General features: G+C 45.2%; 1 protein-coding gene across 1 annotated transcript in view; it reads right to left on the bottom strand.

Annotated features, from left to right (window-relative positions):
* ARHGEF3 (Rho guanine nucleotide exchange factor 3) overlaps window positions 1-24,376 on the bottom strand; it is a 368,353-nt gene extending 343,977 nt beyond the window's left edge. Inside the window, exon 1 of the mRNA XM_029051829.2 lies at window positions 24,080-24,376. The gene's annotated coding sequence lies outside the window, so the exon portion shown is untranslated. The remainder of the gene's footprint in view (window positions 1-24,079) is intronic.
* Between the last annotated feature and the right edge of the window lie 374 nt (window positions 24,377-24,750).

Genomic DNA, 24,750 nt, shown 5'->3' with positions numbered 1-24,750 from the left:
AATTCCTTATTTATTCATATTAATGTCTGTCTCCCCTCTAGACTCTAAGCTCCTCATGGGCAGGGAGTGTGTCTGCTAATTCTGTTGTACTGTACTCTCCCAAGCACTTAATATAGTGTTCTGCACATAGTTAGCACTCAATACAGTTTATTGGTAATAACTCCAAATATCTCTTTCCAGAGACATGACTAGCAGTTCTGAGTCCTTGATCATGTACTTGTAAATAGGATTAATGTTCCCTCAATACCTTACTTAGCTCTTGCTCACTGTAAAGCTCATCTGCCAAAACCCAATCCTCAACTTTATAAGGTCACCTTGCAATTTATCTCCATGTATCTGGCATTTCACAACCAGAAGGACTTTGTAGCATCTAACAACACAGATATTTCACTTCCTGATAATTCAGGATGAAAAGCAAAACCAATCTTAGCTCAGATCCCTGCAGGACCTCAGTATTACATCCTGAAAATGGTTGTTTATCCCTACTTATATAAAAGGGAACCACAGAATAGACAACCTGACAAGCCTGGTTATTCTGAGGTAAAAGAGGACTGGACCCAATCAAAACAAATGAACTATTTTATGATTAAATGAAACCAGAAAAAGTTTCTTTTTTAAAAAAATAAAAGCCTCTTGTCCTGATGTACTTGCACTGCTTCCTGTTTTATACTTTTCTTTCTTTCAATTTCACTGTCTGATAATATTTTTGTCTCTCTCCTCTTGTTAGAGTTTAAGAGTCTCAAGGGTAGGGAACAGGTGTCTTGTTGCCACTGCACTCTCCCAAGCTCTTAGACCAGAACAGGCCCTAGCACTCAGCAGATGCTCAATAAATACTAATGTATGCCTATATTAAGAATAAATGAACCTCATCTTACTCTAATGCCAACCTACTCACAGTACTTCAATCTTGTCTATCTCCCCACAGACCTCTCGCCTGCATCCTGCCTCTGGCCTGGAACACCCTCCCTCTTCATATCCGAGAGACGATCACTCTCTCCACCTTCAAAACCTTATTTAAAAGCACATCTTCTTCAAGAGGCCTTCCCTGCTTAAGCCATTATATACTCTTCTCCCACTCCATTCTGCATCACTCTTGCACCCTTTATTCACACCTCCCTCAGCCCCATAGTACTTATGTACATATCACTAACTTCTTTATATTAATGTCTGCCTCCCTCTCTAGACTTTAAGCTCGTTGTGAGCAAGGAACGTTTCTACCAACTCTATTAATAATAATAATATTGGTATTTGTTAAGCACTTATTGTGTGCCAGGCACTGTAGTAAGCGCTGGGGTGGATACAAGCAAATCAGGTTGGACACAGTCCCTGTCCTACATTAGGCTCACGATCTCAATCCCCAGTTTACAGATGAGGTAACTGAGAAGTGAAATGACTTGCCAAGGTCACACCACAGACAAGTGTTATACTGTATTCTCCCAAGTGCTTAGTACAGTGCTCTGCACACATTAAGCGCTCAAATCTAAATGATTGATATTCTGTCTAAACAGCACCTAGACTATAGTGCATGGTAATGACTACTCTTCCTTGTGCAACACGATTATCCACAAAAATGAAGAAAAGAAGTGGCATGTATAGCACAACAGACAAGTCAGAGGAAGTAGACTAGGCCCAGGTTCAAAAGAGGCAAGAGGTGAACCCAGTGTAGCTCTGGGTCAATAGAGCCTGGAAAGTCTGTGACACACATTTGGTGAAGTGGGGAAACTATGCTGTAGATTAACAGTAAATTGAACATAACTTCAGCAGCTGCCCTTTGCAGTTGAAGATGACCTTACCAACAAGGATCCCTATACTAATCACCACCACCACCACAGGACACCTGCAGATACTAGTCACCATCCTCAATCTTGTGGTAGTTAAGCTTCACTGTTGTAAATCCAGCTTCAGATGAGCTAGATAACCTGTAGTGATGCTGAAGGTAGGGAACATGTGCAATAAAAACATTTCATTGGATGTGAAAGACATATTGAAAGATGCTGTCAAATTAAAAGAAAACATATGCAGAACCAGAACTTCTGAGGAATGATCATTTTGGTGGACTGAAAAAGAATTAAATCAACATTTGTAGGATCCTAGCTTTAAGATTCTTTTAAAAGGCCCAAAATTCTGTAATGCTACCTCTCTCAAGAGCAAGCAATCAAGCCTTCCTATGTAGTGAGACAAGGAGGGGGAGAAATCTAGCCAAAGGAGAGTAAGCAGGCTGTGGCTAGCCCCTACATGCAGAACAAAGGATTGTATTCAATATCTGGATTATGCTGTTGATGCTAGAGTCAGTAAATTTAGCAGGCTCTGAATAAAAGGGAAAAATGTTTCATTTGTTATAGCAGGTTATTAATGTTAAATGCTCCTTACACCCAACACTTTGGCCCCTCTTTTTCCCGATCCAGAATAGAGAAGCAGCGTGGCTCAGTGGAAAGAGCACGGGCTTTGGAGTCAGAGGTCATGGGTTCGAATCCCTACTCTACCATTTGTCAGCTGTGTGACTGTGGGCAAGTCACTTAACTTCTCTGTGCCTCAGTTCCCTCATCTGTAAAATGGGGATTAAAACTGTGAGCCCCACGTGGGACAACCTGATGACCCTGTATCTCCCCCAGCGCTTAGAACAGTGATCTGCACATAGTAAGCGCTTAACAAATATCAACATTATTATTATTATTAAAAGGACAGAGAAGAAGGAAACAGTCAACTACACTGCTGCAAACTACAATGCTAAAAAGACTTAAGGAGCATAATAAGACAAAAGCACTGTGGGTTGTTCTTAGTATTATACAGCCAGCTCCCAAATATCTGTAGCTAGATGATCCAATTTATGGATTACACAAAATGCTTGTCTTCTCTTTGCTCCTCCCTCCTGCTATCTCCCTTTGAGTTATTTTTCTTCTTGTAACACCTCTATCAGAATATGAACAGACAACACTTAAATCATCAGTTTTGCAACTTGATGGAAGCTCGGATGAAAGGTTTTGATGGAGGTGGAAGAAAAACATTAGGCAAGATGAATTTGGGGTTTTATGTGGCTTTGTCTTTTCAAAACATTTCTCCCCATCTACCATGGCCATAAATTTAGGAAAATAATTTTTCTTCTCTCTGAAAAGCCTTTAGAGAGGATTACTTTAGGAAAACATGAGATAGAAGATCCATAAGCACTCATTGTGGAAATATGAATCCTTATTTACTCCCCTTGATGGATAATTTTAAAATGCTTTCTTCCATGCTGAGCAAAAAATCATCTGACATTTTATCTTAACTATCCACGAGTATAGTTGATGCAGATTTTAAGATAATAAAGTCAAATAAGAAAGTGATATTTGAAGTTTAATCCAACATAAAAAATATTTTCTTTAAACTAAGTAATTGGGCTGGTGAAATTGCTTTCATCTATTAATTTGATAATTATATCCATACAGGGAGGATAGAGCATGGGCCTGGGAGTCAGAAGGACTCCCAGAGAAGCAGCGTGGCTCAGTGGAAAGAGCCCGAGCTTGGGAGTCAGAGATCATGGGTTTTAATCCCGGCTCCGGTACTTGTCAGCTGTGGGATTTTGGGCAAGTCACTTCACTTCTCTGTGCCTCAGTTACCTCATCTGTAAAATGGGGATTAGGAATGGGAGCCCCACGTGGGACAACACAATTACCTTGTATCTCCCCCAGTGCTGAGAACAGTGCTTTGCACATAGTAAGCGCTTAACAAATGCCATCATTATTATTATTATTATGAGAAGCAGCATGGCTCAGTGGAAAGACCACAGGCTTGGGAGTCAGAGGTCATGGGTTTGAATCCCGACTCTGCTACTTGTCAGCTGTGTGACTGTGGGCAAGTCACTTAACTTCTCTGTGCCTCAGTTACCTCATCTGTAAAATGGGGATTAAGACTGTGAACCTCATGTGGGACAACCTGATTATCCTGTATCTACCCCAGCACTTAGAACAGTGCTCTGCACATAGTAAGCACTTAACAAATACCAACATTATTATTAAGGACCTGGGTTCTAATCCTGGCTGCTGTTTGTCCGCTGTGTGACCTTGCACAAGTCACTTCACTTTTCTGTGCCTCAGTCACCTCTTCTGTAAAATGGGGAGTAAGACTGTGAGCCCCATGTGGGACAGGGACTGCATCCGACCTGATTAGCTTGTATATACCCCAGCACTTAGAACACTGCTTGACACAAAGTAAGTGCTTAACTAATACCATTACTATTATAGAAACCAAAATTCATCTACACACTGCATTTTTTAACCCAGATTCCTGATACTAGTTTACAAATATTAGTTTGCTGTATTGTACTTTTCCAAGCACTTAGTACAGTGCTCTGCACAGAGTAAGAGCTCAATAAATATGATCAAATGAATGAAATAATTCTCCAAATATTCACAATATACTTTTCATTCATCATAAAAATCAAACTGGCCAGGGACAAGGATGAAATGCTATCAAATTTGAATTCATTTATCTATTGAGAAACACAAAGACAGAAATGCTTAGTCACTACAGCTCAGAATTGAAATGTTATTGATAAAAATTAGATATTGATGTCAGTGGATCCTATAACAAGCAACATCTGAGTAACTTATCATATAAAAATGCCTTTCTATCTTCATTGCCCCAAAGTGGAAAGTGAAATCTTTAAAGCGTTAGTAAAAATACATTTTTATGGGGGGGGGGGGGGGGGAGAAGAGAGAGGGAAGAGAGAAGAGAGAGAGGAGAGAGAGAGGAGAGAGGAGAGAGAGAGGGGAGAGAGAGAGGGGAGAGAGAGAGGGGAGAGAGAGAGGGGAGAGAGAGAGGGGAGAGAGAGAGGGGAGAGAGAGAGGGGAGAGAGAGAGGGGAGAGAGAGAGGGGAGAGAGAGAGGGGAGAGAGAGAGGGGAGAGAGATCCTTGGTTTTTGAAGAAGGTAAAACCCAGTCCATGTGGCCAGAAAGACTGACGTTCAGTGGACAATCCATTCCACGTTTTATGTACATATAGTTCCTTCCTTCCTGAATTTTGATGTTTTCAGACTTTAACTTCCTCCAGAAGCTCCTAGTATCCCCACCTCTGACCCATCCCACCCGATTACCTTGTTAGTTACTTCGTTGACAAAAATCGAAGCCATCATGCATAAATTCCCCCACCCAAATACAAAAAATAATAATCAAGGGTATTTATTAAGCAATTACTACGTGCAAAGTACTGTACTTAGAGTACAGTAAGAGTTGGTAGACAAGTACCCTGCCCACAAGGACGTTACAGTCTAGAGAGGGAGGCAGACATTAAAATCTTCCCTTACCTTCTTGCTCCTTCTAACCCCCTCATCCACTCTCATCCTTCTTGGCCATTCCTCAAGAAAAAACTCTTCCATCTGCTTTCAAAAGCTACCCTCTCCACCCGAACCTCTGACCCCATCCCTTCTAACTTTCTAAAAGTACAGGTGCCCATTCATATTCCCTCCATGACTGAAATCTTCAACCACACTGATAGCTCCTTTCCATCTTCCTTCACACACATCCCATTTCCCTTATCCTAAAAATACCTTTAGACCCAACAGCACCATCCCACTGTCACACCATCACTCTTTCATTTCTGTCCAAACTCCTTGAATAGGCTGAATAACATCCACTGCTTCTACTTTGTCTTCTACTTGATCCTCTAATTTGATTTTTGCTTTCACTCCCTCCAAAATTACCAATGAGCTCTTCCTTGCTAAACCAAACAAATTTTACTTAGTCCTAATCCTCCTTAATCTCTCAAATGCCTTCAATCAAATTAATCAGTGGCATTTATTGAGCACTTCCTGGGTACAAAACACTGCTCTAAACACGTGGAAGAGTACAGAAATCTAAGAAGATATGATCCCTGCCCTCAAGGAGCTTACAATCTAGAGAGGCTTCAACATGCTATGTCCCTCCCTACTCCTGGAAACACATATAAACCTTGGTTTTTCTGACAGTTTTCTCCTGATTTTCCCCTTACCTCTCTAGCCACCTTCTCAGTCTCTGTCACCACTTCTCCCTGTCTTCCGTTCCCCAACAGTGGGTGTCCCTCAAGACTGTTATGGGTCCCCTTCTCTTCTCAATCTACACTCACTCCCTTGGGGAGCTCATTTTCTCCTATGGCTTCAACTACCTCCGCCATGCAGACAACTCTCAAATCTATCTCATTAAACCTAATCCCTCTCCTTGCAATCTTACATTTCTGCCTACCTGCAGGACATCACTACCTATATGTCCTGCCAGAACCTCAAGTCCAAAATATTTAAAATTGAACTCATCTTACCTCCCAACCCTCTGTTCCACCTAAAATTTCCCTTTACGATTGATGACACCATCCTTTCCATTTCTCAAATTTATAATCTTGACATTATCCTCGATTTCTCCCTCTCTTTCAGTCAGCCTGTTGCCAAATAGTTTTGGTTCTTTCTGCGGAACATTTTTGGAGTATACTTCTCTCCCTCCAAACAGCCACCAGGCATTTGTCCAATCCAAGTTTGACTACTGCATCAGCCTCCTCACTGATCTCCCAGCCTCCAGATTCTCCCCTTTCCAGTCTATACTTCAATCTGCCTCCCAGATTTTCTAAAATGACATCCTGTACACATCCCCCCACTTCTCATAAAACCTCCAATGGTTACCCATCCTCTCTATATCAAGCAGAAATTCCTGACCACTGTCTTTAAGGCACTCTTTAAATTTAGAAGCAGTGGGGCTCTAGTAGATAGAACACAGGCCTGGGAGTCAGAAGGACCTGGGTTCTAATCCCAGCTCCATCACTTGTCTGCTATGTGACCCAGGGCAAGTCACTTCACTTCACTGTGCCTCAGTTACCTCATCTGCAAAATGGGGATTGAAACTGGGAGCCCCAAGTGGGACAGGGATTAGTCCAACCCAATTTGCTTGTAAAAACAATTAGGGTATTTGCTAAGTGCTTATTATGTGCCAGGCACTGTACTAATTGCTGGAACATAGCCCATAATGGAGTCCATGCTACATTATGTTCTTAAAAGGTTTGTTTTGCCCTTCTGTCTTGCATATGTCCCCTCTGAGTCAAATTCATTCAATAGTATTTGAGTACCCACTGTTTGCAGAGCCCTAAATTAAATACTTGAGTATGCCCAACAGAAGTAATACAAGTGGCCCCTGCCCTCAAGAAGCTTAATACATATATATACATATATATATATATTTATTTATTGAGCACTTTGTGTGCAGAGCACTGTACTACTGCATGGGAGAGTACAATGTAACAGACATTCCCTGCCCACAATGAGCTTACAGTCTACTATATAAATAGGGGAGACAGGCATTCATATAGTGGCAGCAGTGGAAAAAAACCATAGAAACTCATAAAGCAACAGTATAGTAATTATGGTATTTGTTAACCACTTGCTATGTGCCAAGCACTGTACTAAGCACTGGGGTAGGTACAAGATAATCAGGTTGAACCAAGGCCCGGTCCCTCAAAGAGGCTTACGGTCTTAGAGAGAGGGAGGACAGATATTTAATCTCCATATAGATAAGGAATCTGTGGCACAGAGAAGTGAAGTGACTTGCCCAAGGTCACACAGCAGGCAACTGTCAAACCCAGGATTAGAACCCAGGTCTTTTTGACTCCTAGGCACATGGTCTTTCCACTAGATCATGCTGAAAGTGGCAGTGGGCGGGGGAAGTTACAGGCAGGGAGAAGGATTAACAATGAGTCAGACATAGGAGAGTCAAAAGCAATTACAGTAAGAATGATAGTTTAGGAGTGAAGATCTTGAGTTGGGAAGTAGTGAGCAGATATATAAGGAAGTGAGAGTTAATTGATAGCGATTCTTGTAGTCATTGGTCAAGAAAGCTTCTATGTGATGCTAAGGGAAATGGAAAGCCATTGGAGATCTTTGCGAAGTGGAGTAACTGTTTGAAATCCTATATTTATTCTCTCTCTGTGTTCCATCCAGAGGAGCTGTTTTGCAGGAAGTCTTGATTGGTGAGTTGACTGTGTTCCAGGATATCATTGTTGATACTCTCATCCTACAATTCATTCAATCGCATTTGAGCGCTTACAGTGCACACAGCAAAATGCTGAGTGAGGCTTATGATACTGATGAAACAGCTCAAGAAGCTGGCTGTATCTTTTGGAGGTTCGGGTCTATAGCCACATAAAAGTTTGAATATCACTATGATTTTATAAATCTTCAACTTGGTATAGATCTTTAAGCTCTGTTCCCACACTGTCCAACTCCCCAAAAAACATGCTAGGCTTTTTTTTTTTTTTTAAGTTTACTACTTCATTGTCTTTCTCTGCCTTGGATACTGTATTTGCCTAAGCACAGAATTCAGTGACAGCATTAAGTTCTCTGTTGCTAATGAAAACCTTTCGCTTATATGTAAGGCTCAGTGTAGGCTGGTATCTAGTTTTGATTTTTGTCAGTCCATAGTGCTGGGCCAAATCTGCAAAGTGATTCATAATCATCTGCATGTCTTTTTGTGTATATTCCTCAAGGGCACAGTCATCAGCATGCAGCAATTTCTGGCTGACTTTTTTAAAATGGCATTTGTTAAGCACTTACTATGTGTCAAGCTCTGTGCTAAGCGCTGGAGTAGAGATAAGCTAATTAGAGTGGACACAGTCCATCTTACATGGGGCTCACAGCCTTAACCCCCATTCTACAGATGAGGGAACTGAGGCATAGAGAAGTTGTGACTTGTCCAAGGTCACACAACAGACAATTAGAATATACGATTAGAACCCAGATTCTTCTGACTCCCAGGCCCATACTCTATCCACTAGGCCAAACTGGTCTCTCTCAGAGACATTCCTTGATGACTGTAGCCTGTAATGTTGAAAGTTACCTAGGGTATCAGAAGCAGTCCCTGGTCACAATCTAAACAGAGAGAAGCACAGAATAAGGGGAACAGAACTAGACCTATCTTATAGCCCTGCTTTACTTTGATAGTGATAGAACAGATCACACTGACAGCAAACTACCCCATCATGGAGTAATAATTATTATTATAGTATTGCTTTGGTTGCATGGAGTAGCCTAAAAGATCCTGGTGAGAACTTCTCAGGAAAAGCCAAGTTGGTTTGCAGTTACCATGTCAGTTCTGTTGATGGTGTTAAATGCTTTTGTACGGCTAAAAAAAAAAACAGGGTAAAGGTCTTGATTAATCTTTGCAGGGTCAAGAAAAATGAATCATATTTATTGTTTACTGTGTTCAGACAGTTGTATTAAAAGCACTTGGGGGAGTACAATATAGCAGCTGATAGACATATTCCCTGCCCACAATGAGCTTATAGTCTAGAGGAGGAGACATATAGACATAATATGTATATGTGCTATGGGACAAGTAAAGGGCGCAAAGACAACGCAAAAGGGAGTGGGAGGAAAGGAAATGAGGGTTTAGTCAGGGAAGGCCTCTTGGAGATGTGTTTTTAATAAGGCTTTGAAGGGGATATGAGGATATGTAAGCTATGAATGGCGAGGAAATTCCAGGCCAGAGGGACGACGGGGGCGAGGGGGTCAGCAGCAAGATACATAATAATAATAATGTTGGTATTTGTTAAGTGCTGACTTTGTGCACAGCACTGTTCTAAGCGCTGGGGTAGATACAGGGTAGTCAGGTTGTCCCACGTGAGGCTCACAGTTAATCCCCATTATACAGATGAGGTAACTGACATGAGATGGGATGGCATTAGAGGACTGAAGTGGGTGGGTTGGGTTGTAGTAGAAAGTCAGAAAGGTGATGTAGGAGAGGGCATGATGATTGAGTCCTTTAAAGTCAGTGGTAAGGAGCTTGTTTGATGTGGAGATAGATGAGCAACTCCTGGAGGTTCTTGAGGAGCGGGGAAACATGGACTTAACAGTTTTGTAGAAAAGTGATCCAGTCAGCGGAGTTCGGTATGGACTGAAGTGGGGAGAGACAGGAGACAGGGAGGTCAGCAAGGAGGTTGATGCAGTAGTCAAGGTGGGATAGGATAAGCACTTGGATCAATGTGGTGGGAGTTTGGATGAGAGGAAAGGTGGACTTTAGCAATGCTGTGAAGGAAGAACTCACAGGATTTGGTGAAACTGAATATGTGGGTTGAATGAGAGAAATGAGTCAAGGTTAATGCCAAGGTTATGGGCTTATGAGAGTGGGAGGATGGTGGTGTTGCCAACAGTGATGGGAAAGTGAAGGTAAGGTCATGGTTTGGATGGGAAGGTAAGGAGTTCTGTTTTGGACATGTTTAGTTTGAGGTGTCAGTGGGATATCAAAGTAGAGATGTCCCAAAGACATGGGGGAAAAATACATGACTGCAGAGAAGGAGAAAGATCAGAGCTGGAGATGTAGATTTGTAGAGACATTGGTTGAAGCCAAGGGAACGAATGAGTTCTACAAGGGAGTGAGCATGGATGGACAATAGAGAGGGACCCAGAACTGAGCCTTAGGGGACTCCCACAGCTGGGGCAGAGGGGAAGGTGAGAGGCAGAGGAGGAACCTGCAAAAGACTGAGAATGAGTCGCAAGAGAGATAGAAGGAGAACTAGGAGAGGACAGTGTCAGTGAAGCCGAGGTTGGATAATATTTCCAGGAGAAGGGGGTGGTCACTCATTCATTCCATAGCATTTACTGAGCACCTATTGTGTGCAAAGCACTGTACTAAGCACTTTAATTGTGATTTTTGTTAAAAGCTTACCACTTGCCCAGACACTGTACTCAGCACTGGGGTAGACTCAAGCTAATGGGGTTGGACACAGTCCCTGTCCCACATAGGGCTCAGTCTCAATCCCCATTTTATGAATGAGGTAACTGAGGCCCAGAGAGGTGAAGGCATCTGAGAGGTGGAGGGAGAATTAGGAAGGAGTAGAGGTCATCTGATTTGGCAAGAAGGAGATCCCAGCTCTGCCATTTGTCTGTGACCTTGGACAAGTCACTTCACTGCTCTGTGCCTCAGTTACCCTCATCTGTAAAATGGGGATTGAGACTGAGCCCCACATGGGACAGATAATGTGTCCAAGCCAATTTGCTTGTATTCGCCCCAGCACTTAGTACAGTGCCTGGCAAAGAGTAATCGCTTAAATATCATCATCCTCCTCACTGGTGACTTTTGAAAGGGCAGCTTTGGTGGAGTGAAGGGGTGGAAGTCAGATTGGAGGGGATCAGGGAGAGACCTTGAGTGGGGGCAAGGGGTGTCGACAACTCAAGGAATTTGCAGAAGAATGGTAGGAGAGAGATGGGGCAATGACTGAAGGGAGATTAGATATACCCTAATTCACAAATAAGATGGAGGTTTTATTTTTAGAAGATGCCTATTTCATGTTTGTACATGAGTTTGCTATGTGTTCATATTTTACAGCTCTACTAGAGAAATGAATTAGAATTTGATTATTTAACAAAGTTAATTGATGGAGGCCCTTTTAAACTAAGAATGTGAATTTTGAATTGAGAAGGTGAGGTTATTGAGGAATGCTCTCCAATTCCTTGTTTCTACTGCCCCTCAACTTCTTGTACTTATCTTGAGACTTTTTCCTCTAACCACTTTAAATCTAAGTGCAGTTTCAAGAAGTTAAATTAACTGAGAGGGATAAGGGCTTGACTCTGTTTACACAAATTTGAAGACAGTATGGATAATGGATAATCAGGTCTATTAGTTCTCATCTTCAGTCATTTCTGGAGGCCCAAATCCAATTTGAAAATGAGATCCCGGTGATGCTTAACAAGATCTTTTAGATTCAGCACTTTCCTGGGAAGCAGCGTGGCCCAGTCAAAGAGCACGGGCCTGGGAGTCTGAGGACCTGGGTTCTAATTCCATTTCTGACACTTGCTTGCTATGTGACCTTGAGCAAGTCACTTCTCCATATCTCAGTTCCCTCATCTGTTCTCCCTCCTACTTAGACTGAGCACCCCATGTGGTACCTGATGATCTTGTATCTACCCCAGGGCTTAGTACAGTGCTGGGCACATAGTAAGCACTTAAATACCACAATTAATCAATCATTATTGCCCTTTTGAGAAGGGTTTAAAAAAACCAAAAAAAAATTTACAACCTACAAAGAAGATTCTGAGAATCCCATTAAAAAAAAAAGAGACTATTATTTGAGTCTGTTGTGATAATCATAAAACTTCTTAAAGGGTTTCATGAAAATGTCTGAAATATCTAAGTTCTAATCTTTAGGCTATCCTTGATTTTTATTTTAAATGGAAACTATTTTAGCTAAATTCATTTTAAGAACCTTTAAAAATATTACAATTAAAAGTCACATTTATTCTTTAACTGCAGACATCAAGAAATAGAGGGATCAATTACACTAATTCCTATTAAAGCTATGTGTGACATCTGAATTATGCATGGAGATGTAGATTTGTAGAGCATTGGTTGAAGCCAAGGGAACGAATGAGTTCTCCAAGGGAGTGAGCATGGATAGACAATAGAGGGGGACCCAGAACTGAGCCTTAGGGGACTCCCACAGCTGGGGCAACTGAGGCACAGTGAAGTGACTTGTCCAAGGTCATAGACAAATGGCAGAGCTGGGATCTCCTCCTTGCCAAATCAGATGACCTCTACTCCTTCCTAATTCTCCCTCCACCTCTCAGATGCCTTCACTTCTCTGGGCCTCAGTTACCTCATTTGTAAAACATTTTGAAGCTCTCCTTTTTACAAGAAATGAACTCTTATAAACTATTTACTGCACCCTAACAGACCTCAGTAATTCTATGATTCCAAACTGAAAAAGAGATTATGTGCTTTAAAAAAAAAAATTGATCTAGGTTCTCTTCTGGTCAGTAGAAGTGGATTCAACATTGAACTTTTTAAACAACAACAACCCCCCACTAGGATGTGGTTTGTTGCCAAGCTCGCAATACATTTTGGTGTATTTGCTAAAGAACTGCATGTGTTGATAGGAGGGTGAGCTTGCAGAAATGTTCACCTTAATCCTAATGAAATCACAACCATGCCAGGGAGGAAAGTCATCTTTCTTCCCCCTCCTAAGATGGAGAGATCTATCATCAGTTCACAGGGGTAACTCAAGGTCAGTAGAGCAGCAAGTTTCAAGACAGTGTGAGAACTGGAGTTTAGAAACCTCAGCTCCTTTTATGCTTCCTTGTTTTTGGATTCTGAAACTGTGTTCTTCCCCTAAGTTTCCACCCAAAAAAAAAAAAAAAAGTGCTAGTGAGAGAACGAAAACCAAAACATTTTGAAAAATCCACCTGCCTTTATCCCCAGTGAAAATAGGCACTAAAGGACTCATCAGGCCCATGATACTAATTCTGTGGCTCTCAGAAAATAAAAGGAATAATTGCCTTGACACATAGCATTTATATCTAAACTCTAAAAGTTGCTAACACACACACACCCCCAACCCCCCTCCAAACCATCCCTACACAAGGGTGGCATAGAAATCTTTTAAAAAATATAATAAGAATAATTGTGGTACTGGCTAAGCACTTATAATAATAATAATGGTATTTAAGTGATTACTATGTGCCAAGCACTGTTCTAAGCTCTGGGGTAGATACAAGGTTATCAGGTGGTCCCACATATGGCTCACAGTCATAATCCCCATTTTACAGATGAGGAAACTGAGGCACAGAGAAGTTAAGTGACTTGCCCAAATAATAACAATGATGGCATTTGTTAAGCACTTACTATGTGCTGAGCACTGTTCTAAGCACTGGGGTAGATATAAAATAATCAGGTTGTCCCATGTGGGGATCACAGTCTTAATCCCAATTTTACAGATGAGCTGAGGCACAGAGAAGTGAAGTGACTTGCCCAAGGTTACACAGCAGGTAAGTGGCAGAGACGGAATTAGAACCCGCAACCTTTGACTCCCAACCCCTTGCTCTTTCCACTAAACCAGACAGAGCTGACATGTGGTGGAGTTGGGATGTGCCAAGCACTTTATTAGGCACTGAGATAGATACAAGATGGGTGCCATTTGGGGCTCACAGTTTAAGTAGGAAGAAGAACAGGGTTGTTTCACTTGGGGCTCACAGTATTAATCCTCATTTTACAGATGAGGGAACTGAGGCACAGAGAAGAACTGACTCTCCCAAGGTCACAGCAGAAAAGTGGAGTCAGGATTAGAACCCAGGTTCTCTAACTCCATGGCCTGAGTTTTCTACTGGGCCACAGTGCTTAAATGTTTCACCCAAAATCACTCAGCTGGTCAATCACAAAACAGAGGTTAGGACTCTTGATACCTTTTACAGCGATAATTCCACTGGGCATCATTATACTAACTCACTGGCCACTGAATATAGATGACCACTCCCCATTATTTGGAAAATCCTCTTGTGCAAATTTTTCTCCTCCCACCAAGAGAGCCTCTGAACTTCAGGAAATAGGATGTGATCCATCCTTTTAGTTTGGATCTCCTTAATATGTGAGATTGGTAGAAAATTCACCTCTTCTCAATTATACATTTTGAAATTTGTTTTTGCAAGCAGCATGATGCAGTTTGTGTAAGAAGGCTTGTGCTACAGTCCCAATTTTAACACTTATCGCTGGGCCTCAGTTTTCTCATTTCTAAGCTGGAAATATGTTTTTGGCTGCTCCATACCATCAAAGGAAATCATGGAAAATTACATAGGTAAAGGCGAAATAGTTCAAACAAAATGTTCCAGAAGAAAGCACATAGTGTAATCAATCGTGATATTTGTTAAGAACTGTGTGACAAGTACTCTAATGAGCACTGGGGTAGATACAAGATAAATCAGGTTGGACACAGTCCCTGTCCCATAAAGGGCTCACAGTCCTAGAAGCCCAGAGTAATTAAGTAATTTACCCAAGGTCACCCAGCAGGCATGTAACAGCAAGATTAGAACCCAGGACCTCTGCCTCCCACTAGAACACTAGAACTAGAACACATTACTTCTCTAATGAGTAATGAGATAGATCCCATTTAAAGCCACATTACATCAACCTGGATCTAGTTTACAGTGGGCTATCCAGTAGGAAAGAGTGAATGTTTAAAATGCCAGGCCAACTAAATGTATTATTTCCCCCACATAAAAGTCATGTTTCTAGGAAAATGATATTGAATTCAGCACTTGAGAAGAAAGCAAGACAAATCTGCTGCTCACTATGTCATAAACGTTGATGGCACAGAAGCCATATTTGGATGAAGCAACAAGCTGGAATTGTTTTAAAATAAAATAGTTCACTCATTAGCAAGCAGTCATCTCATGCCTTCTGCTTCAAAAACCAGATGTGATGGAGATCCCATCCAGAAACTACACCATCCGATGCCACATAAATCTAGAGAAGCTATTCCCCAGGGGTCACACAAGATTCTGTGGTCTGGGAGCCAAAGGAAGTTTTTAAGAAATTCATGCAGAGTCAAACCCAAATCTGTCAATTTATGAAAGAACCAGAAAGCCTGAACATGTCTGTTTGGTGTGAAGGTTAATTAAAATCCCTCAAAGCTCATGTTACTCATTTCATGCCCACAGACCAACCCACTCCAACATCAGGCAGGGTCAGAGTAATAAAAAAAAGTTCCTTTGCTCTTCCCTCAAGATACTTCATGCCTGTTGTCTCCCATAGGAGGGAATAACAATAATGACTGATAACAAGGATAACAACAACAATGAAAACAATATTTGTTTAGCCCTTAGTATGTGCCAAACACTGGGATAGATAGGAGATAATCAAGCCCCAGCCCCACGGGTGAGGTTCACAGTTTAAGTAGGGGGGAGAACAAGTATTGAATCCCCATTTTGCAGATGAGGGAACTGAGGTACAGAAAAATTAAGATTCACTCATTCATTCATTCAGTCGTATTTATTAAGAGCTTACCATATGCTAAGCACTGTACTAAGCATTTGGGAGAGTACACTACAACAAAAGACATTCCCTGCCCATATCACACAACAGACAAGGGGCAGAGTCAGCATTAGAACCCAGGTCACACAGAGAATTCTCTTAATCATGTACATATAATGTTGCCTTCATCTCTTGATCTTTATCGGGTCACGGTTCCACATTGGCTTTGACAAGCCAGTTTGTGTAGAAAGTAGCGGGCATGATCCAAGCTATTTTTCTCTGCCCCTACTCCCTCCTTCTGCTCTACCCCTCTCCCCGCCCCACAGCATTTGTGTATATCTGTACATATCTATTATATGATGTGTAGATATCTATAATTCTATTTATTTTGAAGCTATTGATGCCTATTTGTTTTGTTGTCTGTCTCCCCGCTTCTAGACTGTTGTTGGGTTAGGGATTGTCTCTATTTGTTGCCAAATTGTACTTTCCAAGCGCTTAGTACAGTGCTCTGCACACAGTAAGCACTCAAATACGATTGAATAAGTATATTGGGGGGGGAAAAAATAGTACTTCACACATCCTGTCAACCACTCATTTCTCTCTCAGCCCATTCATGTATAAACCAGCCAATTATGCACCTGCCAGAATCTTACCTCTTAGACACCCAACTTTCACTATACCATGACACCCTAGAACTCTAATAATCATAAGCCATTATATGGATAGGGCCTAAAAGAAATTAGGCTGTGAAAAAGTAAGAATATGACACCCAACAATAAAACTACTGTGCTAACTTCATATGTCATTGATAAGATTGATAAGGCATGGAAAGGATGGGTAAAATTTCAGCAGACCTAAAAATAGTACTCATCACACATTCCCATGTCAAAGATAGATATGTGTAGGTTAAATGCTTACAAAGGGCCAAGTCAGACAGGTAGTTCATTGGTGTACCTGGGTGGGGGAGAAGGGGGAAGGAGGGGAGAGAGAAGAGAAAGAGACCTGCCCCCTCACAGTTGGCATGGAAAAGGGATTTGCTATATTAAAGAATACTACTAATAATAAAGCCTTTTTTACAATTTTTATATGGTATTTGTTAAGTGCTATGTGCCAGGTCTGTTCTAAGCACTGGAGTATACATAAGGTAGCCATGTTGGACACAGTTTATGTCCCACATGGGCCTCACAGTCTTAATCCCCATTTTACAGATGAGGTAATAGGTATAGACATTCCCAAGATCACATAGCAGACAAGTGGCAGAGCCAGGATTAGACCCCAGGTCCTTCTGATTTCCAGGCCTGAGCTCTATCTACTAGGCAGACTGCTTCTCACTCGCCTGTATGTTTCCATTTTATGTTCTACAGGTATAATTGGTTAAAGTGAAGAATAAAAGGAGATCTCCTGTGAAGCCAGCCAGGAGTGGCCATTTTGGGAAGCCCTCACTCCCTCTTCCCCCTTGAGGTGATTCATCTCCCCCGCCCCCGCCGACGATGTCCTTGTTCTCACCGTGTTACTTTGCCTTAGCCGACGCCTATGGCCGCAACCCACCCCGGACAACCTCAGGGCCCCCACCACCGCCTCAGGGACATTTGGTCATGAGCTCTGGGACTCTCTCGGCCGCTAGCCGCTTGACTTTGAGTCTGATTGGGTCGGGTCGACCCCCGACCCTGGTCATCACCTGCTTATTAACACTATTGTATTGTATCATACTGTACCATGTTGCTATATTACCGATTTCGCTTGTTATTGTTTATTGTCGTCAGTGCTGCCACCCACCTCTCTGGCCTCACCAGCCGCCTGACTTTGAGTTTGATCAGGTCGGCCCTTAATCAAGCCTACCCCCGACCCTGGTCATCACCCGCTTATTAACACTACTGTACTGTATCATACTGTATCATGTTGCTATATTACCGATTTCGTTTGTTACTGTTTATTGTTGTCAGTGCTGCCACTCACCTCTCTGGCCTCATCATGTCCTTCCTCCCCGCCTCCTCCCGCCTGCCCCTTCCTATCCTCCCCTTCCCCTCTCTCACTCAGCTCTTTCCCGCTCTCCCCTCTGCCTCCTCCCCCCCTCCCCGCCCTAGAACCCCACTTTACCAGCGCTACCCCTCTTCCCCCTCCCGCTACTCTCCCCCGGACCAAACCCCCTCCTCACCCCCTTCTCTCTTCCCCACCCACGCCCCATCCCAGTCCTCCTGTCCCACCGCCACCCCTCATCCCCCTCTCCCCATCCAGGGCCCCGCCACCTCCTTCCCATCCAAACCCTCCCCTACCCCCGCTCTCCCCCCCTGCACCCACAGCTACTTTCAAGTGTGGCCTCTGGAACCCCCACTCCATTACAGGTAAACTACCTTTCGTCCATGACCTTTTCCTCTCCCGCTCTCTCCTCCTCCTCGCCCTTTCAGAAACGTGGCTCACTCCCGAAGACACGGTCTCCGCCGCTGCTCTCTCCAGCGGAGGCCTCTCCTTCTCCCACTCCCCCAGACTCACCGGTAAAAGGAGGAGGCGTCGGCTTCCTCCTCTCACCCCGTTGGCGCTTCCACACTATCCCTCCTCCCCCCTCCCTCTCCTTCCCCTCCTTCGAAGCCCATATCATTCGCCTCTACCACCCCCTCCAGATACTTGTCGCTGTCATCTACCACCCTCCTGGTCCCACCTCCGACTTCTTCAACCACCTAGACCCCTTTCTCACCTTCCTTCTCTCCTTCTCTCTGCCCACTCTGATCCTTGGAGACTTCAACATCCATATGGATGTACCCAATGACTCCTCTGCCGCCCGCCTGCTATCCCCCCTCGACTCTGCCGACCTCCTGCTCCACCATACCGTGCCCATTCACTGACTTGGTCACACCCGCGATCTCATCTCCTACCGCTGCACTATCTCCTCCCTCACCAACTCTGAAATCCCTCTCTCTGACCATAACCTTCTCACCTGCCTCATCTCTTACACTCCCTCCCCCTGCAAATCTTTGCTACTGCCCCACAGAGACCTCCGTTCTCTTGATCCCATCCGTCTTTCCAAAAGCATCTCTCCTCACCTTGCCGCCCTGTCCTCACTTCCCACTCTCGATGATCAGGTCTCCGCTCTCAACGCCACCATCTCTACTCATCTCAACTCTCTCGCCCCCCTTTCCCTCCGCCGCTCTCGCTCCACTAACCCACAGCCCTGGATCACCTCCTCTGTCCATCTCCTACGCTCCTATGTTCGAGCTGCCAAGCGCTGCTGGCCAAAGTCCAAGCACCAAGCCGACCTCACACACTTCAAATTTATCCTTTCCTGCCTTAACTCTGCCCTCTCCTCCGCCAGGCAAAACTTCTTCTCCTCCCTCATCGACACCCATGCCCGTCACCCCCACCAATTGTTCCGGACCTTTAACTCTCTCCTTAGGTCCCCTGCTCCTCCCCCTCCCCCATCTCTCACCCCCAATGATCTGGCCACCTACTTCATCACAAAAATCAACACAATCAGGTCTGAGCTCCCCAAAGTCACCCCTCCGCCTCTCCCCTCCCCCCCACCAACCCTCTCCCCTACTTTTCCATCCTTCCCTCCAGTATCCCCAGAGGAGATCTCCTCCCTCCTCGCAAGTGCCAACCCCTCTACCTGTGCCTCGGACCCCATTCCCGCTCACCTTTTAAAAAACCATCGCCCCTGCCCTCCTCCCTTCCTTAACTTCTATTTTTAACCACTCAATCTCCAATGGCTCCTTCCCCTCTGCCTTCAAACATGCCCACGTCTCCCCCATCCTAAAAAAACCCTCTCTCAACCCCACTTCCCCTTCCAGTTATCGACCTATCTCCCTACTACCCTTCCTTTCCAAAATCCTAGAACAAGTCGTCTACAATCGCTGCTTAGAATTCCTTAACTCCCATTCTCTCCTGGACCCCCTCCAATCTGGCTTCCGTCCCCTCCACTCTACCGAGACTGCTCTCTCTAAGGTCACCCGTGACCTCCTTCTTGCCAAATCTAATGGCTCCTACTCCATTCTAATCCTCCTTGACCTCTCTGCTGCCTTTGATACTGTCGACCATCCCCTCCGCCTCCATACCTTATCTCACCTTGGCTTCATGGACTCCGTCCTCTCCTGGTTCTCCTCTTACCTCTCTGGCCGGTCATTCTCGGTTTCCTTCACAGGCGCCTCCTCCCCCCCCCCATCCTTTAACTGTTGGAGTTCCTCAAGGGTCAGTTCTTGGCCCTCTTCTGTTCTCCATTTACACTCACCCCCTCGGTGAACTCATTCGCTCTCACGGCTTTGACTACCATCTCTACACAGATGGCACACAGATCTACATCTCTGCCCGTCCTCTCCCCCTCCCTTCAGGCTCACATCTCCTTCTGCCTCCAGGATGTCTCCATCTGGATGTCGGCCCGCCACCCAAAACTCAACATGAGCAAGACTGAGCTCCTCAACTTCCCTCCCAAGCCCGGTCCTCTCCCAGACTTCCCTATCACCGTGGATGGCACGACCATCCTTCCCGTCTCTCAGGCCCGCAATCTCGGTGTCATCCTTGACTCGTCTCTCTCGTTCACCCCACACATCCTATCCATTACCAAAACCTGCCGGTTTCACCTTTACAATATCGCCAAGATCCGCCCTTTCCTCTCCACCCAAATAGCTACCTTACTGCTACAGGCTCGATATATCCCGGCTAGACTATTGTGTCAGCCTTCTCTCTGATCTCCCTTCCTCCTCTCTCGCCCTGCTCCAGTCTATTCTTCACTCCGCTGCCCAATTCATCTTCCTGCAGAAATGATCTGGGCATGTCACTCCCCTACTTAAACACCTCCAGTGATTGCCTATCAACCTCCGCTCCAAACAAAAACTCCTCACTCTAGGCTTTAAGGCTCTACATCACCTTGCCCCTTCCTACCTCTCCTCCCTTCTCTCTTTCTACCACCCAGCCCGCACGCTCCGCTCCTCCGCCGCCCACCTCCTCACCGTCCCTCAGTCTCGCCTATCCTGCCGTCGACACTGGGCCACGTCCTCCCGCGGTCCTGGAATGCCCTCCCTCCTCACCTCCACCAAACTAATTCTCTTCCCCTCTTCAAAACCCTACTTAAAACTCACCTCCTCCAAGAGGCCTTCCTAGACTGAGCTCTCCTTCTCCCTCTACTCCACCACCCCTCCTTCACCTCTCCGCAGCTTAACCCTTTTCCCCCATTTCCCTCTGCTCCTCCCCCTCTCCCTTCCCATCCCCTCAGCACTGTACTCGTCCGCTCAACTGTATATATTTTCATTATCCTATTTATTTTGTTAATGAAATGTACATCGCCTCGATTCTATTTAATTGCCATTGTTTTTACGAGACGTTCTTCCCCTTGACTCTATTTATTGCCATTGTTCTTGTCTGTCCGTCTCCTCCGATTAGACCGTAAGGCCGTCAAATGGCAGGGACTGTATCTGTTGCCGACTTGTTCATTCCAAGCGCTTAATACAGTGCTCTGCACATAGTAAGCGCTCAATAAATACTATTGAATGAATGAGGGGATACCATTTGAACACTACATTCACTATGTGTACATCAATATGAGCTTATATCACAGCCCACAAATGGTACATCACTTACTGCCTTTAAACCAAAGTCAATATTGTCACCATTAACAATATATACACGAAAATCAATGTAGATATTCCGATTTAAGTACACACAATACATGGGACTTGAAAGAATAAGTTCTAATTTTTCCCCTACAAAGTGGGCTCTGAAACCAATATGGGAGCTAATTAATTCCATTTGAATGAAATCCAGCATAACCCTGCCTCAAAAAAAACTTCATCTACAAAAGGTGATTCTCAATCACTCCCACCCCTTGTCGTGAAAACTTTCAAAATGATGAGATCCAAAAGAAATGCTGCCGGGCACTGCCATTTCATACCAGCCACATTTCCCAAGGCAGAGGTTTATGGTAAATCTAGGTTTCACACATTAAGCACTGCACACAGTAAGCACTCAAACACGATTGAGTGAATCTAGCTTCTTCCTGAACTGAATAGCAGTGGGGTGATGCTCACCATCATCATTAACAGAGTTTATTAATTGCTTATGTGCTTATAGCACTATACTACATTCTTGGGGATAGGGTTGTGGCTGATGGTCTTCCAGCCTACCTGACACATGTGAGCAGCATGGCTTAGTGGAAAAAGCACAGGCTTGGGAGTCACAGGTGGTGGGTTCAAATTCCAGCTCCACCACATAGCTGTGTGACTTTGTGCAAGTCACGTAATTTCTCTGGACCTCAGTTACCTCATCTGTAAAATGGGGATTAAGACTGAGCCCCCCTCCCCCCCGCCCCGTGGGACATCCTGATTACCCTGCATCTACCCCAGTGCTTAGAACAGTGCTTGGCACATAGCGCTTAACAAATACCATCATCATCATGTGAGGTCACATGCACCTCCTTATTATGCCAGTCATAGAGCACAACAAGATGACAATGACGGGTGCCGATTTGTGGATTTACACAGATTTCCCATAATCCTAGAGCAGCTGAGCGGAGCCCTGAACCCAAACTTGCTCTGGAGTCTTTGTGTTCCCCTCCCAGGTCAGTGAAAAGTCTAGCACTGTGTCCTAGCCACATAGTTCAGCAGGAGAAACTCCCTCAGCAGGAGAAACAGAGTCACCTTACGGAGACTCTGGGGCAACTGGGTCTCGGTTTCTGGCCACCCTTTGCTTCTGTGAAACCAGATCTTCACTCTCACTATTAGTTACCATATCACTGCCAATCGGGAAAAGTCTGTCACGGCTTTGAGGAGGGATGGGGCTGTTCTTCAAGTCACTTTTCTTCTGCCCTGTTGCTGTGGGCTAGAAGTTCAGCCCTCAGGGCAGGAATCTTCCTTGCCTGATCCTAAGGGCAAAAGGGAAGCAACATGGCTTGGGGATAAAGCACAGGCCTGAAAGTCAGCAGACCTGGATTCTAATCCCAGTCCCACCACTTCCTTGCTGTGTGACCTTGGGCAAGTCTATGTGCCTCAGTCTCCTCAATTGCAAAATGGGGATTCAATACCTCTTCTCCCTCCATAGACTATGAGCTCCACACGGGACAAGGACTGTATCCAGCCTGATTAGCCTGTATCTACTCTAGTATTAGACACAGAGTATGTACTTAAATACCATTAAAAAGATATGGCCCAGAACTCCAGTGACCAAACTTGTGGCCCATTATGAATGTTGTAAACTAGTGTGCTCTTCGATTCTGCATACCGAAGTTAGCATTAATTTATCCATTTCAGCAATGCCAAGAGATCTGTTTGGTGATAAAAACAAAAAGTTGACTAAACAGTTGCTTCACTCAATTGTCAATTTAAATAATGAATTCTACTTTCACCATTTCCCCCCACTTAACCCTTAAATATTTATTCTTTGGTAGAGTAGCAAGAAAACTGTACTATTTGCACCTCACCTATTGTCTTCACAGCGAGGCAAGAACCCATCTGGCCAATGGAGACGACTTTGCATTTGCAGGTAATGCCCAGGTGTGACGGCCATAATTCACCTACCTCGTGCCGAACCCTTAAGTCATTAGCTGTACTCGACAAAACAATCAGATGATTTAGACCACTTCAAAAAAAATCTCGTAGCCCCAGCATCGTTTTCAGATCTACATCTATTCTACCAGTCCTAGGGGGAGGCAAAACACGGTTTCTGGTGATCAGATGTAACCGCGGCAGTAAGCGGATCTAATATCTCCCAAGTAACGAAATGGGCGGGGAGGGGGGGGCATCTCTCCCACCTAACAGGCTGTTTCAAAAAGTTCGGCTCAAGGAAAGGGAGCCACCCATTGGGAGCTATTGCCCAATCCTTTTTCGGGGTCCCCTGGTTACTGACTTTCAACCCTTTCTGGGCAACCCCGAGAAACCTGTCAGATAGACAGTGACAACTCGTTCTCGGACACGCCCTCCCCTTTGAAGTCGTCGCAGGCTCTCCGGCCACGGGAGTGGCCCGGGTGCCTAAAGATCACGGGAGTGGCGGGGGGAAAAGTTTTCCAAGAAAGTTCCCGTTTAAGGAGCAGGTACCCGTCCGCTCGGCTCTCCACTGGGGACGAATGCCCCGTGTGGAAGTTGTGCGTCCAAGCCCAGCCTGTCACCTGCGGCCGCCCGCTCGCCCCCTCGGGCTGCTCGGCTCCATTTCCTGGGGACGAGGGAGCGGTCACCCAGGGCGGTTGTGTTCGGTCTAGGGCGCTGCCCCGCACCCACCCCTTCCCCGGCTCCCCGAGCGGGGCCTCCCTCCCTCCGCGCACACAGAGCGCGCCCCACTCCTGGGCCTCCCAAATTCCGATCGTGGGGCCCGAGCCGTGGCAGGAACCCGGGGAGGGAAGTGGGGCAAAGCGGAGCCCGAGAAACGCGCTCCTTCCTCACCTAGCCGCCGTGCGTGGGCCGGGCGGTCCCGTGGGCGCCGGCTGCCGCGGGGGGTGGTCCAGGGCTGCGGCTGAGGCTCCCGGGGAGGGTTTCAGGTGCGCGCCGGAGGGAGAAGTGGAAGACGGGGCCGGGGCGGGAGTCGTTCGGCCGAGCTCCCCCCGGTGAGGGCCGGCGCTCGGCAACCACCGACAAAAGTGCGGGAGGAGGCGGCAGTGACGGTGAAACTCTGAGATCAAGCCGGCCTCGTAGCCACATGGGGCCCGGAAAGACAGAAAGAACAAAAGAAAATAAAAGGGAGGGGAGTTGCGTTTGGGACGTGCTCTCCCCCCACGGCCTCAGAGGAAGAGACAAACCCCCTCGATTTAAAAACCAAGTCCCGCCCCTTGGCTGCTTCTCTTCATTGACAACACCCGCCACGCTCTCTAGCCTCTCTTCCCCCGCCCCAATACCGTCAGTTTTGCCTCTCCTCTCTTTTCTTCTGCCGTTTTCCTTCCTTTTCTTCTTCTGATTCCTTCTCTTTACGTGCTCCTCTCCCTTCATCCCTCCCAATTTTCTTTCCTCAGCCGGGTGTCCCACTTTTTTTTTTCCCTCCCGTTTGCCCTCTCTTCCCTTACCACTTTCCTACTCTACCTGGAAGGAAAGAGGTCCGGAGTAACCCTTGGGTCTTTCAC

Source organism: Ornithorhynchus anatinus, chromosome X1 (assembly GCF_004115215.2).
Source record: "Ornithorhynchus anatinus isolate Pmale09 chromosome X1, mOrnAna1.pri.v4, whole genome shotgun sequence".
Lineage (NCBI taxonomy): Eukaryota > Metazoa > Chordata > Mammalia > Monotremata > Ornithorhynchidae > Ornithorhynchus > Ornithorhynchus anatinus.
This window is presented reverse-complemented; position numbering and strand designations above follow the sequence as displayed.